The following is a 19,095-nucleotide window of genomic DNA, read 5'->3' as shown; positions in this document are numbered from 1 at the left end:
ACAAGGTCTTGCTAAATTGCTCAGGTTGGCTTTGAACTTATGATCTCTCTGTCTCAGCTTCCAGAATAGCTGGGTTTACAGGTGTATGTGAGTGCACTGGCTTCAGGGACTTTGCATACAAATTTGATCCAAATACATTCATAATCTCTCCTCTCTTCTAGTTTTTTTTTAAATTGGAATGATTCCATATTTCACTTTGCACATTGTTTTGTGCCCTAATTTTTTAAATGTTGTATTCGAGATGTTTCTTTATCAATGAATAAAGAGCTCCCTCATTTGATTTTCATGGAAGCATACTTTTATAGTTCTTATCCGTACACTATTGATCTTACACAGTTTTAAAAACCTGTCAATTATAGCACCATAGACAAGATAGCTAATTTGGCTTTCCTACTTCTGTGCATTCGTCACTAATTAGGGCTTCTTGTTTGGTTGCAATCTCGCCTCCCTTATTTCACACAACAAAGGCTGCATTTCTGGTATATACACATGACTCTCTGTCAAGCATGATATTCATAACCATTCTTCAGTTATCTGATTTATTTTGCACTGCTTATGAGATAATTTTTTTTTTGCTTTTTTTTACTTTTTTAGGTCCTGGAAACTTCCTCCTCCAAGGTATTCAAGGTGATAGTAATCATCTTCTGAAATTGGGCAAGGAGAACCAAGTCTTACCAGGGGAAACTCAAGATATTTCTTCACACAGAGAACACTTCCCAACATTTAAGTTCATTGTGTTTTTTTTCCTCTTTGTGACAGTTGTGAGCAAAAGTCTAAGGTGGTTGTGATGGCTGTTTGCCGGGGTTAATTGTGCACTGATGAAGGCTCAGTTTGAAAACGCTGAATTCGTATTAAAAATTGGAAACAGAGGTGTTTAAAAGGATAGCAGGAGTGTCTTGGAGGGAGAGTTTAAGACTTTGCAGAGCTTACCTACATACTCATGTTTTCTGCCAACATAGTTGCTGATGGTGAAGTTGACTTGGGATTAGTAGGGTTATCTTCTAATTAAAATGCCAATTACTAATATTTATATTTACCTGCAATGACATTTAGTTTTACAGTCTTTGGGTGTAATCTCACTTTGTTTGTTAATTGGTTTGAACTATTCACTCATTTTAAAATCCTGAGAAAAATCCTAGAGACAAGTGAACATAATTAAATTGGAGCTTCAGTCACTTCTTAACTGTGTTTTTTCCCAACAGACAAAGAATTTGTATGAACAGAAACAAGGTTACTATTCAGAGAGGTAATTAAAGTTCCAATTTATACTTTAATAAGGGTGAATCCCATTCTACTTAAGATGATCATTGTGAAATTTGATCATTATGAAATATAAAATGGGAAAAACCACTTGCTTGAAGATCTATGCAAGAATATTCTAATTCAAGCAACATTTAAGAATTTACAGGGTTGCTTTTTGGTGTGGAGGCATGAACTTTGAGCTAGATCTGGGTTTCTGTCCCAAATTTAACATTTGCAATCTGTGAGATCTTAGTCAAGATATTTGAGTTTCTAAACCTTTGCTTCCTGGTCATCATCTTTACTAGCTTCTGAATAGTATGTTTAAAGAAGTAAATGAGAATATATATATATTGAGCAGCTCATACTTGACTTAATACGTTAGGCAGTTAATAAATGTTAGTTTATTTTTCCTTCTAGTGTTTAGATGACTCAGGGACAGGAATTAGAATCCATAAACAATAACAGCACCACCACCTCACCTGTGACATCTTTGTCCCTTCAGGCCACTTATAAACCAAACACATTAGTCTGGATTTAAGAAACTGGAGCTTCAAATAGACCATGAATAAAAAATATTTTGACCACCATTGTAGAAAATCTGAACTTGATCCAACACATTTTGCTCTTTTTTTTTTGTTATGGGAATATAATTCTGTATTTTCAAAACTGAGTTAATATTTTCCTCCTCTAGTTAACTGGACAATTATTTTTCAACTAGGGTATTAAAATATATGACTAAACCCAATAATGTATTCTTCAAATTGGAAGTATATTCTTCAAAGAGTCTCACACAATTATTCTTCAAATTTAAAGAAAGTATTCACTTCTTGTGATGTAATACTTATTTTATTTTGTTTATTTATTTTGGTACAAGGGATTAAACCCATTTTACCACTAAACGATATGCCTAGTCCTATTACCCCTATTTATTTATTTATAAATTTGAAGCAGGGTCTCACTAAGTTGCTTGGTACCTTGCTAAATTGCTGAGGCTGGCTTTCAATTTGCAATCTTCCTGCCTCAGCCTCCTGAGCCTCTGGAATAACAGGCTTGTGACACCATACCAAACTTTAAAAATTTAATTTAATTTTTTTGGTACCAGGGATTGAACACAGGGGAACTTTACTACTAAGCCACCTCCTAGCCCTTTAAATATATATTTTTAAATTTTTAGTTTTAGGTGGACACAATATCTTTATTTTATTTTTACATGGTGCTGAGTATCGAACCCAGTGCCTCATGTGTGCTAGGCAAGCACTCTACCACTGAGCCACAACCCCAGTCCCCTTTAAAATTTTTTTATTGTGATATAATATTTAAATCAATGACTTTAAGTGGGCAGAGTTCGAATATGTTAAAAAATGCATGCTGTGTAGGTAGGTGGTGGAGGAGGGGTGGGAGGCAGAAGGAGAGGGGCCTTGAGAGGTAGATAAATACTTAAGGTAATGGAAGTAATTAAAATATAACATTGAAAAACTTGATAAATAATTAATATTTCAAAAGCTCAAAGGAAAAAAAGCTGGTTAACACACTTAAGATAGAAGAGGGGCTCAAAAAGAATATTAAATATTAAAAATAGAAGGTGTGTGGCTTCTAATTAATTTATTCAACAAATATTTATTGGGTGGCTATGAGGTGACAGAGCTAAAAATAGGAGAATATGTGGAGAAAATGAAAATAAAATCACATTTACTCTAGGAAGAAGTGAAGATAATTTAAAGTCAAATGTTTTATTCAGTTTACAAATAAAGGCCCATAGATAGATAGCATTAATTGGAGTCCCTTTATGTATGTAGGTTATTTGTGTTTGTTCTTCAGTGAATTATCTGCTGAAATTTTTGCTCACTTTTCTATTCACTTATCTTTTTTATTACCTTATTGCAGTTATTTATATTTGTGTTAGGGATATTAGCTTTTAATCTGTTGTATATGTTACAATATGTTTCTCCTTATCTGGTACTAGGTGAATTTCTAGATGGTGTCATTGATGATATTAAAGTCAAAACTTTTTATATAGTCAAATGTGTTAGATTTTTCTTTATTAATTCTGGGAGTCCTGTCTTACCTAGAAAGCCTTCCCCCACTCTTACATCAAAGAATTATAAAATGTTGTCCCATCTATATGTATTAAGGTTTTAAGGATATATTGCATACATTGAGCCTTTCAATATGTAGTATAATTGAAAGATTATATATTGAGAGATTATGAGTTTACTTACATTTCTTCTAGATTCATAACTGGTTGTCCCAATGCAATTCACTGGACCATGCATGGTCCATCGTTTTCCAAATTATTTGTCTTGTCAGTGTCTTAAGCTATTTTCTGTTGCTATGATTGAGTAGTACATACTGGGTAATTTATAAAGTGTAGAGGTTAATTTAGCTACTGGTTCTGGAGGCTGGGAAGTCTAAGAGCATGGTGCCAGCATTTGGTGAGAGTCTTCTTCCTATATCATAATGTGGCAGAAGGCATCACATGGTGGGAGAGATAGAATGAGCAAACCAGAGGGAACCTGGTTTGAAGCAAAGCCACCGATGCAATAACCCATTAGTTCATGAATAGGTTAATCTAATCATGAGGAAAGAGTCCTCATAACCTGGAACCTCATAAAGCCCCACCTGTCAACAGTGGGGACCAAGTTTCTAGTACATGAACTTTTGTGGGACATGTTCCAACCATAGCAGTTGCCTTCATCATAGATTATATTTTCATATGTATCGAGACTGATCTATTTCAATAATAGTACTGTGCAGTTTTCATTCACCTAGACTTGATAATATTTTTCACATTTTATGAAACAAGTACTCATTTTTGATTCTTCATAAAAAATTTCTCAACAATTCATTCATATTTATTTGGTCGTATGACATTTGAAAACTCTCTAAAGTTTCAGAATTCTGTTTTAATGTTCGGATTAGTATTTCATTATGCTTATGTATCTATGCAGATGGGATTAATTTCAAGACATTCTGTTTTCTCGTTGTGAATAATGGATTTTCTCTTCATTTATTTAGATCTTTTTATGTTGTGTAATGAAATTTCATAGACAAGAGCTCTTATATTTTTCTTACTAAATTTATTTCGAGATATTTAGTACTTTTTGTAACATCTGTGAATAAAATATTTGTCTTAATTTATTTTAGTTTTGTTGCTGGGATTGAATCCAGGGTTTTGTGTTTGCTAAGCAGACTGTAATACTGAGTTATACCCTCAGCACTGCCCCATTTTAATGTCTTGTTACATGAGCTTGAACCTCAAAACATGTGGTAGTGGGAATCCCTGCCTAGTGCCTGATTGCAATAAAACTGTCTTTGATATTTCATCATTAATATGTTTGTGACTTGTCTTTGAAAAAATATTATTTTCCTCCCCACCCTCCTTCTTTTCCACTAGTACTGGAGATATAGCCCAGGTGCACTCTATCACTGAGCTACACTCTCTGTCCTTTTTTAAAAAATATATTTTTGTTGTCAATGGATCTTTATTTATATGTGGTGCTGAGAATTGAATCCAGTGCCTCACATGTTAAGCAAATGCTGTACCACTAAGCTACAACCCCAGCCCACCTCCACCATCCTTTTAAACTTTTATTTTGAGACAGAATTTTGCTGAGTTGCTGAGATTGTCCTCAAATTTGCAATCCTCTTGCCTCAGCCTCCCAAGTCACTAGGATCACAGGCATGTGCTGCCATATCCAGCTGAAAAATCTTCTTTATTAGAAGAGTTTGTTTTAATTTGAAGGAAGTAGTGAAGTGCCAGAGAAATGAATGAATTCATAATTGTACATAATCAGCCACAACACTTTGAAGAATAACGGCCTCTTCATTCCACAGAATCAGTGAGACATGTTGAATTCCAGTCACACCAAGAGGAAATACTTATTTAACACCCAAAACAATTGTCACAAAGCAGGTGCTCCCATTTTCCACAGTTCCGTAAGGGATGGAGGAAGCATGAATTATTAATCTGGAAACTTCAAAAAGCATTTCCTTTGAAGAGCTCATAAATGTGTCTCTCACTAATTCAATTCTGGATACAAATTGGTTTTATCATCAGAACATATGTTCACATGCTTTTCTTCAATTATCGAGAAAACATAAGAACAACAACAACAACAACAAAACCTCAGAAATGAAACAAAACAATAACAAAATGAAAAACTAAAGTTTGTCCATGTTCCATAATGATTCTTTTCATGACTTCACAATGAAAAGGGCTTTCTCAGTCTCAATATTTATGTCTTCCTAATGTTAGCTTTGTTCACTCATTTTGCGTTTCCGTACGTGGTTCTTTCTTTTCTTTCTCCCATTCCCTCATTTTCTGGGTGTTTGTGTACACATCTGCTCCATCAGGGTGCCTGTGTGTGGGCTGCTTGTTATTTTCCCTTTCTCTTCTTCTACTTCTTTCAAGATGGATGCTTGGTGTCCTGACATTGCTTAGTGTCTGTCATAGCTGCCCCCAATGGACAAAACCAGTAACCATTTTTATAAGTGTCCCATAATTCAGGCAGGAGCTGAAACAGAAACCCAACTAACACATCATTATAATAACGACTCCTTAGGCAGCCCTCCTCTTGACCACACAAATCCTACATGTTATTAATTATAATTACACCTTTAGAAAATAACTATCTGCTTGCTGCCTTGAAAATGTGTTAATACATTGATTTTCAACAGAGAGTCAGTGTAAAACACACTTAACCACTTACACATTTACATAGTCTTTGCTTTCTTCTCACTGGAAATAGAATTGGGATCAGCACTTAACAATGGGTAGGGATGATGTATAAAAGTCCGTGGTCAGAGTGCCCAGAGTTCACCCAGGCAATCTTGAAAGGACTTGGGAAGTCCAGTTTTTAAAAACTCTGTCAGCAGCGATCTGTTTTTCAGTGTGAAATTAAGGCCACAAAGCCTGGCACAACAGCTTATGGTGGATGCTTATATTAGTTCCCTGAACTTGTATTCCACCCCGCTCCTTTGCAGAGAGACTGAAAAATTATTAATGACCTTTCTAAATTCATCTGCAGGTAGGGATCCAGACGTGAATCAGTTTGTGTGATTAGAAGCACTCAGAATGGGTGGTGGTGGTGGAAGAAGGTGGTGGATCTTCCTGATGAGCACAGGCTGGCTAAGGTTGTCAGGGGCTGGCCTCAGCCCCTTTTTCTAGTTTGGCTCTGTGAGTGTGAGGCATTCACAGTGGTGGTGGTAGCAGTGAGGGCAGCAACTTCAAAACCTCAAATACCAGCTAACTAGTGTGACTTTGACACAGTAGTAACTGCCTGGCTCTAATCATGTACCCAGATGCTTGGAACAGTACTGATTTCCACCTATTTTGCTAGTGTAATTGATAATAGAGCCCCCTTCATTCTAAAATAGTCTCCTAGTTTGGACAGTAAATATAGAAACTCTACCTCCATATCTCCAATTTGTGCAATGACTTTGCAAGTACCTAGTTTCTTGTATTTGGATTCTTTCTGTTTGAAACACCTTCAGCTCAATGTTTCCATCATTGAACTCTGACTGATGCCTAACAAACAAAGCTGAATAGTAAAGGTGATAAAGACAGATTTTATCCAATAACTAGTATAATGTTAGACAGAAGCCAGTGTAGACTGAGTTCAATTCTTCTGTTTCTTCCTTTTATTAACTTTTATTTAAAAATTGGGAGACTTTTAAAATGGTGTTGTACGCTAAATATAAGGCACTGAGTATTAAAGAGTATTTGGTTCAAGTGACTAGGCCACCTGGGTTTGCTAATTGGCACTTATTTGTTAGAAAACAAACATTTCCTATCTTTATGACAAGGGGTAGTTTTACAAGTTAGAGCAAAGTGTTAGATCTAAACAGGGGGTTAGATCCTTCCTTTCCGACAGGGATTAAGAGCTATTTCCTTGAATGTTTGTATTTCAAAGAGAAGTTCCCCGTTCCTTGTAACTGTTTTGGGTGGTAGAAAATATAGAATTCAAGGGCACAGAAAGGATTTATAATTGTAAGCTTTCTCAGGTGGGCATTTTAGCTGGGCAGGAGTTCAAGGTCTGGTGTCATCCTAGAAACATGGATTTAATCTGCTAGAAGAGGTACTAGTGTTTGATCAAGAAAGAGAGTCTTTGTCACTGATATACCTGGGGGCTTTTGGGATTTTGCTTAAATTACCTTGGGAATGGCATTTAGTGCCATAAAGCAAGATACATAGAATTTGGCTTTAGAATTAACCCTTTCAAAAATGACTCAAAAGGATCAATGTGACCTGTCTCCACTAGGCATCTGATGAAAGGAGCTTTGGCCACTAGCTTGGGGTTTAAAAGGATTTTTACTTCAGTCCTTATTTCAACTCCCACTCCTCCATTCCAAGCAGAGAAGAGGCACAGGAAGAACATGATTTCAGAACTTGAGAATATAATGCATCCGGTTAGTGACCTGAGTGGTGAAGAAGGACTAGAGTCCCTGCTGTCCCTGTGACGGGGCAACCACATCATGCTTCCTGGCACTCTCTCTGATTCTGGCCTTCTGGGGATTACCAGCACTATCTCAAGTTCTGATCAGTATTTCAAGATCATGGATTTGGGGTGAAATTGACCCGGAATCTCTAAATCATCTCTGCTCCATACTTATCCCTATGGAGGGAAGAATTTGTTTGTTCCTCAGAAAGAGGCACAAAACACAATATTTGATCATGCCACTTTGCCTGACACTTGATTTATTTTAAAATAGAGAATTTTTATGCCTGGGTGACTTCAAGCCTGCCCCCTCCCCATCATTCAGCTCTTGGCAACCACATTGCTTCCCCTGAGGACCCGGAGGGGCTGGGGGTGCGTGGGAGTGAAGAGAGGGAGGAAGGGCGGGGGATTCAAAGAAATGACAAGGCGGGCAAATTGCCAGAAACTCAAGGGTTTGAAATTATACCCTGGATGAATTACTTATTGTATTTGCTCAACTAAACTAAAGCTTGCTTGTCTTGGGGGGGCGGGCGCAGCGGACGAATGGGAGAAGAAAACATTCCTGAGATAGGCAGCAAAAGATCATACACATTCCAAAGCAACTGGAGAATACAATCCACAGAGAATGTTTACAGAAAACATGTTGCACATTCACATGCAAAAATGATTTGCTCCTTGTGAAAACATGATTCGGAGGCAGTGTGATAGGAAAAACAAAATAATCACAAGCATTTCAGTATATTATTTGCTTCTTTATTTTTATTTAATTCTGAAGAAGAGGAAGACAGAATAAGAAAGGCCTTGAACAAGATATTTTGAGGCAGATAATTCCTGGTTACACTAAATTATGTCACTTTAATTCTTGTAAGATTTCTCACTATTATCTTCATCTTCACATAACATTGTATTATGTTTCCGAGGGACTGGAGAACTCATGCACTTTATTTTCCTTTATAAACATTTGATTTCTGAATTCTTTGTTCCTCTAGAGAAGAGAGTAATAAAATCCCTGAACTAAGCCATTCTCCTAAGAACTTGGCATGCTTCATTTTGACTCCTTGTACCAAACTCTCTTTCATGTTCAGACTTTAATTTCTTTGAAAAATGCAACTCAGATTTAGTGCTTTTCCTGTTTCTGGTATGTGAAACTTCTTTCCCTACTTGACATTAAGGAGTATGTAGGCTTATTGTTAAGAATTACAGATACCCTAGAAATTTGCAAGTACTATAATTTATATAAAATGAATCAAACCCGCCCTTCAGAGCTGCATGGCTGAGCCCCAAATGCATTTTCAAATTCTATTGTAGTTCCCTCTGTCCCTCCCTCCTTTCCTTTGTTCGTTCCTAGCATCCTTCTTCTCTTTCTCTTCTTCCTTTATTTAAACACTCATATATTTAACAGTTTCTGTAGGCTAGACAGATAATAGGTGGAGTAAAAGATAAAGCAGGGTGGCAATGGAACTAGTAAATCTGTAACTTTGGCAGATAGAACAAAGGATGGAGAACACAGATATACCTAGTGACTGAAAACCAAATACCAGAAGAAAGAAATGTTAGTGGAGAGACAGCCCGAGGAACTGTGCCGAACAATGGCTGTAGTTGGAAAGTAGACAATTAGACAATATGCCTTTTATAAGGTTTTCTTTTTTCTTTCCTTTCTTTCTTTCTTTCTTTCTTTTTTTTTTTTTGGCCATGTTGGGGTTGAACCCAGAGCTTCACATATGCTAGGCAAGTAAGTGCTGTACCACTGAGCCACATTCCCAGCCCTCTTATAAGGTTTTCTTAGCATAAGGAGACATCAATGAATATTACGACTAGAATATATTTGCAGCTAAGTAAAAGATAACACTCCTTTCCTTCTGCCCCCTTCCCCCAATGAACCCCACTACCTTAAATTTGTTTGAAAGAAGATTTTTCAGATCCCGAAAAAAGGACTTGTGTGCAGACATCCCAGGATGCACAAGCGAAGCTGAGAAGGTGAGAGGAACAGGAGAAGAGCCACAAGAGGGTGCACTGACTGCAGCAGGCGACCTCTGTAGGCAGTGGGGGCAGATTCTGCTGGGGGATGCTCTTAGGACCTTAGAAGTGTCCCTATAGAGACAAGGAAGTTGGGATATTGACCCTCATTGGTTGAGGGTTGCTCCTTGTGCTGGATTCCTGTCGTTTTTCAGGCTTCCTAAAAGTATGGATAAAAAGAGCAGTAACTTTGTACCATTTCAGCAAGAATATAGAAATACAAAACGCACCTGAAGTACCATAATTAAGATTTTTGTATTGTTACCTGTGCATATAAGTGACCTGAGCAATCTCCCATAGGGCAGAGAGAGCCCGCAGGTAGAGAAACAGGGGTGAGTGTTTGAGGTGGGGAATTGTCAATATTCTCCATGACAGATTCAGGTCTTAACTGGGGACAGAGAGGATATGGGTGGTGGTGGGGCCACAGGGCTTGTTATGGTTCTTAAAATATTTAGATTTTTACTTGCTGGAACTTGATCAACATTTAGATTGATGCTTCAGATTCTCGGAGTGGTTGCTCTTTCCTGTACCCTCTGCACATTTGAGGTGGACTGTGCCTTGTAGATTGTACGTGTGTGTGTGTGTGTGTGTGTGCTAAGTCTGTGCAGCGAGGGGAAGCGTGCCTCTGTGTGTTGGTGTTACAGGGCAAGGGCCCATCAGAGAGCCAGGGAAGCTGTGTTGGTTCTTGTGATTCCACCTGAAGGAATTCAAGTGAAACACAGAGAGCAGCAAGCAAAAATTTAATAGAGTGGGTGAGAAGTAAGGGTGACACACAGCCTAGAAACTGCACAGATGACCTTGAAGAGAGGGCAGTGGGGTGCTCACAGAACTGGTTTTTAAGATCTGAATCCTCCTGTGCTTGCTTCAACTTTCCTGCCCCTTTCATCAGCTTGTAATCAGTTTGTAATAAGCCTTTGAATAACCTCAACGAGTTTCCTTGGTGAGCGTCTTGATGTTCTGGTTGGCAGGGTGGTTGGGCAGTTGTCACGTGGTTTCATGGCGAAGCATCGTTTCCTAATGAGCTGGTTATGAGAGAAACTGATGACATGGTCTGGAAGCAGTAGTTTCCCTTGAGGGGTTAGAATTAACTATAGCCGAGGGAGGTCTTGACAGTCCAGACCCTATTTAAAAATTTAAAAAAAATTTGTTCTAATTAGTTATTCATGACAGCAAAATGCATTTCCATTTATTGTACACAAATAGAGCACAACTTCTCATTTCTCTGGCTGAACATGATGCAGAATCACACAGTGTAATCATACATGTACATAGGGTAATAATTTGTCTCATTCCACAGTTGTTCCTACTCCCATATCCCACACCCTTTCCCTTCCCTAGTCCCCTCTGCCCAATTCAAAGTTTCTCCATTCTTCCTTAGCTCCACTCCCCATTATGGATCAGCATCCACATATCAGAAAAAAACATTTGGCTTTTGTTTTATTGGATTGGCTTATTTGGCTTAGCATGATATTCTCCAACTCCATCCACTTACCTGCAAATGCCATAATTGCATTCTTTTTAAGGCTGAGTAATATTCCATTGTGTATATATACACCACATTTTCTTTATCTATTCACCTGATGAAGAGCATCTAGGCTGGTTCCATTGTTTAGGTACTGTGAATTGAGCTGCTCTAAACACTGATGTGAGCTGAACATGGTGGCGCATGCCTGTAATCTCAGCGGCTTGGGAGACTGAGGCAGGATGATGGTGAGTTCAAAGCCAGCCTCAGCAAAACTGAAGCACTTAGCAACTCAGTGAGACCCTGTCTCTAAATAAAATACAAAATAAGGATAGGGATGTGGCTCTGTGGTTGAGTGACCCTGAGGTCAATCCCCTCGGTATCCTCCCTCCCCCCCTTAAAAAATTGATATGGCTGCATCACTTAAATGCTGATTTTAAGTCCTTTGGGTATAGACAAAGGAGTTTGATAGCTGGGTCAAATGGTGGTTCCATTTCAAGTTTTCTAAGGAATACTCATACAGCTTTCCATAGTGGTTGCGCCAATTTGCAGTCCCACCAGCAATGTATGAGTGTACCTTTTCCCTCACATCCTTATTATTGCTTGTATTCTTGATAACTGCTATTCTGACTGGAGAGAGATGAAAGAGCAGTTTTGATTTGCATTTCTCTAGTTGCTAGAGATGTTGAACATCTTTTCATATATTTGTTGATTGAATGTATATGCTCTTCTGTGAAGTGTCTGTTCAGTATCTTAGCCCATTTATTGATTCCGTTATTTGTTTTTTCGGTGTTACATTTTTTGAGTTCTTTATGTATCCTAGAGATAGTGTTCTATCTGATGTGCATGTGTAAAGATTCTCTCCCATTCTGTAGGCTCTCTGTTCACTTTATTGATTGTTTTCTTTGCTGAAAAGAAGCTTTTTAGTTTGAATCAATCGCATTTATTGATTCTTGATTTTATTTCTTGCATTTTAGGAGACCGACTTGTTAAGGAAGTCAGAGCGTAAGCTGATGTGATGAAAATTTGAGCCTACTTTTTCTTCTGTTATTTGCTGGGTCTCTGGTTTCATTTCTAGGTCCTTGATCTACTTTGAGTTTTGTGCATGGCGAGAGACAGGGGTTTAATTTCATTTTACTTCATTTGGATTTCCAGTTTTCCCAGCACCATTTGTTGAAGAGGCTGTCTTTTCTCCTTTGTCTAGTATGAGCTAACTGTATTTATGTGGGTTTGTCTCTATATCTTCTATTCTGTACCATTGGTTTACACGTCTGCTTTGGTGCCAATACCATTGGTTTACATGTCTGCTTAGGTGCTCTGTAGTATTGTTTAAGCAGATCCTACTTTTCTTAAGCCTGTGTGCTTCGATTAGGGTTCTCCATGATTCTGTGTAATTTTTCTCTCAAGAGATTATAGTTATCTACTGTTTGGGGAAGGTTGGACATTCCCAAATGCTTGACTTTTGATTAGGTTTCCTACAGCTTCAGTTTTATGACTCCTGGATTTTTCTAGATGCATAGGTCTAATGTCTGTTCTTCAGTGTCCTTTCCCCTTCCCCACATGTTCATGACCAAATAACCTACCTAATACTGGGACAGCCATAGAGATCCTATGAAAGGCTCTCAGTGTGAACTGCATGAGGAGAGTCAGGTCTTCATTCCCAGAGCTCATCCTACTCTCAGAGCTGGCTGCCAGCATCTTGCTCCTTTAAGAATCTCTCTTAACAGAGAAGCATATTGCAAAGGTCACTGAAAATATTCTTTGTAGAACTTTTCAAAGATTCTTACAGGGAATTCTTTACCTTTTAAAAATTAAACAAAAAACTCCTAAAAATTATTATTTTTGGTCATTTTTGGAAAGCAGTTTAAAAACTACTTGTTGATATACACATACTGTTAACTTCTACATAATTATGTGTTTGTATATAGATATATATTCACTCACTTGGGTAGCTATTTTTCAAAAAAAACTTTTAGTATAAACACACATTTCAGGGTGGTCATGAGAAATGGAGTGGTTAAAACTATTGTTTTTGTCTGAGTGACAATAACCTATTAACAGTAATCCAACAAAACAAGTGTAGCAAGAGAAAGCATAATTTATAGGCAGAAAGACAATGCTGGAGCTGGGAGTGTAGTTTCGTCGCAGAGTTCTTGCCTAGTGTGCATGAGGCCCTGAAGAGTTCCATCCTCAGTAATTCCTCCCCCCGAAAAGGCAATGCTTAAAACTCAGGATGCTTTTCCATAATTTGTGAGCAAGGACTGAGATAAGGATTTTTTTTTTTCTTATGACAAGGAATAAGATAAACACAACCCCAATCCAAGATCTTAATGAATTCAGATTATATTCTTTTGAAAGATGATAATTTTATATGCAATAGCCACAGGTGGGCATTTATAAATAAACGTGTCTGGTTTTCACTTCCACATGTCTTCCATAAATTCTTTTTATGCACAGGCAGAAACGAAGTTAATAGTTAGTCAAGACCATTAACTGTGTAGTGATCTGTGGTACTGAAAATAACTTTATCCTATTTAACTGACAAGTAATATGTGGAACCCGCTGTTGACACAGTCCACAATTGAAGAAAATTTTATTCAAGACCTGATAAATATTTTCTGAAATAGGGTGGGAAGTGGTAATATCTAGCTACTGCTTCTGGGATAGGTTATTTAATGTATATTTAAGTGCACTGGTAAAGATATGGAGATAGAGGATATTTTAAGAATTCATAGTATTTTTGAAATCTGTTTATTAGTTCTAATCAGTTATACACGAAGGCTGAAAGCTCTTTGATTCATTGTACACAAATGGAGCAGAATTTTTCACTTTTCTGCTTGTGCATGAAGTAGATCACACTATTTGTGCAATCATACATATACCTAGGGTAATAATGTCCATCTCATTCCGCCATCTTTCCACCCTTTTCCTCCTCTCTCTCCCCTTTCCCCCATCCAAAGTTCCTTCACTTATCCCATGCACCCTCATCCCCAATATGGATTAGCATTCACTTATCAGAGAAAACATTCAGCCCCTGTTTTTTTGAGATTGGCTTATTTCGCTTAGCATGATATTCTCCAACTCCATCCATTTACATACAAATGCCATAAGTTTATTCTCTTTTAATGCTGAGTAATATTCCGTTGTGTATATATACCACAATTTCTTTATCCATTCATCTGTTGAAGGGCATCAAAGTTGCTTCCACAGTTTAGCAATTGTGAATTGTGCTGCGGTAAACATTGAAATGGCTGCATTACTGTAGTATGCTGTTTTTAAGTCCTTTGTTTATAAACCAAGAAGTGGGATAGCTAGGTCAAATGGTGGTTCCATTCCAGTTTTTCTAACGAATCTCCATATGGCTTTCCATAGTGGTTGCACCAATTTGTAGTCCCAACAGCAATGTATGAGTGTGCCTTTTCCCCCACATCCTCGCCAATACTTATTTTTGCTTGTATTCTTAATAACTGCCATTCTGACTGCATGAGATAAAATCTTAGTTTTGATTTGCATTTCTCTAAATACTAGAGATGTTAAACATTTTTTCATATACTTGTTAATAGACTGTATTTCTTCTTCTGAGAAGTGTCTATTTAGTTCTTTAGCCCATTTATTGATTGGGTTGTTTGTTTTTGGTGTTGTTTTTTTAGTTCTTTATGTATCCTGGAGATTAGTGGTCTATCTGATATGCGTGTGGCAAACATTTTCTCCCAAAATTTAGGGTCTCTTTTCACCTCACTGATTGTTTCTTTTGCCGAGAAGAAGCTTTTTAGTTTGAATGCATCCCATTTAGTAATTCTTGATTTTATTTCTTGGTGCTTTAGGAATCTTGTTAAGGAAGTTGGGGCCTAACCTGACATAATGAAGATTTGGTCCTACTTTTTCTTCTATAAGGCATAGGGTCTCTGGTCTAATTCCTAGGTCCTTGATCTACTTTGAATTGAGTTTTGTGCAGGGTGAGAGACACAAGTTTAGTTTTATCTTGCTGCATATGAAAGAATTCATAGTACTTTAGGGGAAGCCAATAGTTAATCTTTTTGCTTCATATTTCCTGTTGCTCAGTGATGAAAATATGGTTTCTTACAGGGCTTTAGGCTTAGGCCCTCAGGAAGAGAGCCCTTAGGAACATCATTTCATCCATGAAATCTGTCATTTCACGAAGACTTGAATCAAAAGACTGTTTTTACTGGGTTTTCCTAATTTCTCATCTTTTAAAATGACTGATTAGCCTGGTTGCTATTTAAGTTTTCACATGGATGTAACTTAAATGGCTGTAACATTGTAGTAACTTAAGTGGGCTAGGGGTAAAGGGTCAGGGAGAGTGAAAAAGTCTCACAAGAAAACGACTCTGGTTCCAAGTTTGGAGATCTCTTATGACCATGAACTGAATACCATATATGGTAGAGCACTTTTATTCAGGTCTAATGAGATTTTTTTTTTTTTTGTGATGGAGTACATACAAGTTTCACATTTCATCCTTTGAATAATCATTCATGTGACTGAAACAACTTGAATTTTTACATCTTAATTGATCCGTATTTTATAAATTTGTGTTACTCAGGAAGTCCACACAATTGCATACTGAAATCTAGGGAAAACAGAGGGTTGATTTCACATTGTATCTGTCAGATGTAGCGTACTCCTGTTATGCATATGATTAAATAATTTGGTGCGATTTTGCTTTGGATGCAATAGACACAACATTAGACTTGTCGGCAGCAGGTGAGCTGGAAGAACTTGCTGTGGGAGACCCCCGGGAGAGATAGATGTCTTATTTTATCATGTTTGGTATGCAGACTTCTTTTTATTTTTATTAGATTAGGCTTTTCTTTTTCACTTCTTTCCCCACAGCCTCTTTGTGAAGGCAATATCATAAGAACTTTAAAAATAACACAGGGAACCAGGAGAAGCTAAGACACCACCATTGAGAGGCGGTTTGGTTATAAAATTCTCTGATCCAGATGAGATGCTTAGGACTAATTAACTTCACTCAGGCTTGCTCATTTAATATTGGCACTATTTCAAGTGAAAAAAAGATCTTTCCTATCTTTCAAAGGTTATTGTTATGATCCTTAAGAGATGCCAGTGAGAGTGAGGACAAAAGCTATGACATAGTTTAGTGTATCTGTCTGCCCCCGACAAGGAATGGACAATGGGCATCCAGATTGTTATTCTTGCAGGCTACAAAGAACTCCTGACTCTACCTTAGACAACCATCCAGACCCTGGAGTCATTGAACTTGGTAATGCTATGATTTGGTTATAAGGTATCCCTCAAACGCTCTTGTGATGATGTAGGAGTGTTCAGAGATAAAACAATTGAATTGTGACTGTTGTAACCCAATGAGTCCATTCTCGTTTGAATAGATGACAACTGTAAGAGGTGGGGCATGGTTGGAGGAGATGGGTCAGTGTGGGCATGCCCTGGGAGAGTTGTTCTTCTCTGCAGCCCTTCTCCATGCCCTCTGTCTGCATCCTGATCCTGCCGTGAGCTGAGCAGCTTTCCTCTGCTGTCTCACCTTGGGCCCAGAACAATGGACTCTGCCATCTATAGACTGAGACCTCTGAAACTGTGAGCCCCTAATAAACTTTCCTTCCTCTAAGTTTTTCTTGTCAGGTATTTTGGTCACAGCAATACAAAGCTGACTAAAATGGATAAGTATGCAGAAGCCTGGGGAACCAAGATGACATTGGAAGGGATGGGAGGTTCTTTTTGTACTTTTGTGTTCTAGTACCTGGGAAATCCTCTAAGACAGATAAATGTACCTAGTACTTTCAGTGTATCAAAGCGCTGAGCCATATGCCTCATTATGTTATCTTATTTAATCTCTCAGTGAGCCTTGGTAACCAGGGTTTCCTCATGTCTTACCTGTCTGAAGGTACTGATGAGGCCTTGTTAACACACCCAAATTGCAGTGGCACTTAGCTCCTCCCTGTATGAGAGTCATGCTACCCATCTCTCCTCAAGAGGCCTTGAGAGCAAAGTTCCTTCCATTCCCCTACTCTAATCCCCACAGGGGTGTGACCAGCACTGCCACAGCAGGCCACTGAGCTCTTTTGCTAAGTGGGGTCACTCTGGGTTGGCAACTGCCCTTGGACCCCTCAGTACCAAATCTAAATTGGGGTAAGTGACAGCTTGGGGTGCTGTTAGGAGGCAAGAGGGGTTCAGGATAAAGGGGGGCTTTATTCCAGTCTCTCTGCAGTACCTGGCCTGTAGTTGCACTGCTTGCACAATTAAAGCACAGTGCCCCTGCCCCTCCCTGACCCCACCACTTATTGCCTCTCTAGTTTCTGTTCCTAATTCCTCTTTTCTCAGGATCTCAAAACTAATCCTCAGCTCCTGTGGAGACAGGCTATGTCCCTTTATTCTCTTCCTCTTGTGCCTTCCTTCTCAGTTGTCCCACCACTCTCTTCACTGGTCCCTCTTCCTTCTTTCCAATCTCCATCTATCCTTCCTCCCTCCCTCCCTCCCTCCCTCCCTCCCTCCCTCCCTCCCTCCCTCTCCTTCCTTCCTTCCTTCTTTCCTTCCTTCCTTCCTTCCTTCCTTCCTTCCTTCCTTCCTTCCTTCCTTCCTTCCTTCCTTCCTTCCTTCCCATATTTCTTTCTTTTTCTCTTATTTTCTTTCTCCCTCCTCCTCCCTCTTTCTTTCCTCTGAACCCAGGAGCACTTTATCACTGAGCTACATCAGCAGTCTTTTTAAAAACTTTTTTAACTTTTGAGAAGGGGTCTTGTTAAGTTGCCTAGACTGCCCTTGAACTTTTAATCCTCCTGCCTCAGCCTCCTGAGTAATTGGGATGCCCACTCTGCCCAACTTTATACTTCTTTAGATCAAAGATGAAAAATCCTCATGGGTCATGGATCTTTTGGCTCCACAGATGGCCAGACTCTGACACCCATTTTGGAATCAACTAGGGAAGCTGGTTAAAACAGTCCCTGAGCCATGACTGAAGCCTGGGGCAGTGTCACCCTAGAGCTTCTGTTCTTCAATAACCAAACCACATCCCCAAACTCAGGGCTAGAACTTTCCTTGTTTCCAAATACATTCACTTTAGAAGAATTTGGTCATCAAAACCATTCTGTATACCCAATAGGTAATGATTCTGAGGAGAAGAGCAGGAAGAAGCACAGAAAACTATTCTAAACTTTTACACCTAAAAACTTCATGCTATTTGAAAGCTAATCAAACGCAGGGGCTCCAAAAGACATCATACCCCAAAAACAGCACCCAAAGGACAATGGAGTCTGTCAGGAGAAACTACCCATTTTCAAGAAGCAGTGACTTATTATTTCCAGATGTATGATTAATTTCTAAATGTTTTTAATTGTGCCTTTTGTGTTGTGCTGAACAATGCACATTAATCTACACATTTTAATTGGCTGGAACATCTGAGCTTGACTCATAACTCTTCCGAGTTTTCATGAAGAACATGGTGGGCTGTGCTGAGCCCTGGCCAAGGCTCTCCCATGCTCTCCCTGCAGCCTGAATCTGCAGCTCCAAATGCATTCAGAGTGAGGCGAGACCATCTGCAACACCCTTCTCTTCATTCCTTTGAAAATGTTTGTATTGCAACTGCCAGTCTTCCTCCCACTGTGCTTAATGTCCCTGACAAAATATTAAGGCACCAGAAACCCCACTGTTTAATAACAGTACAGATTGTAATACTTCATTGACGCTTTTAACTTTTAGAGCACTTTGCTCACAGGATCATATTTTATGCTGATAACAGCCCTAGAGCTTGTACAGGAGATAGCAAGGGATTGATGAGAGGCTTGCTTAGGATCCTACATTTTGTTGGTGTTCTAATTCACAATCCTGGGCTCCTTCACTGGACTGTTAACTTTAACAGATTTGCTCAAGAGGCCTTGACTACAGTTATGTTTCTACCATTTTGGAATGCCATTGACAAAAAATTGACAATGAATATTATTCATGCATTCA

Source organism: Ictidomys tridecemlineatus, chromosome 6 (genome assembly GCF_052094955.1).
Source record: "Ictidomys tridecemlineatus isolate mIctTri1 chromosome 6, mIctTri1.hap1, whole genome shotgun sequence".
Classification (NCBI taxonomy): domain Eukaryota; kingdom Metazoa; phylum Chordata; class Mammalia; order Rodentia; family Sciuridae; genus Ictidomys; species Ictidomys tridecemlineatus.
Note: the sequence above shows the minus strand (reverse complement) of the source record.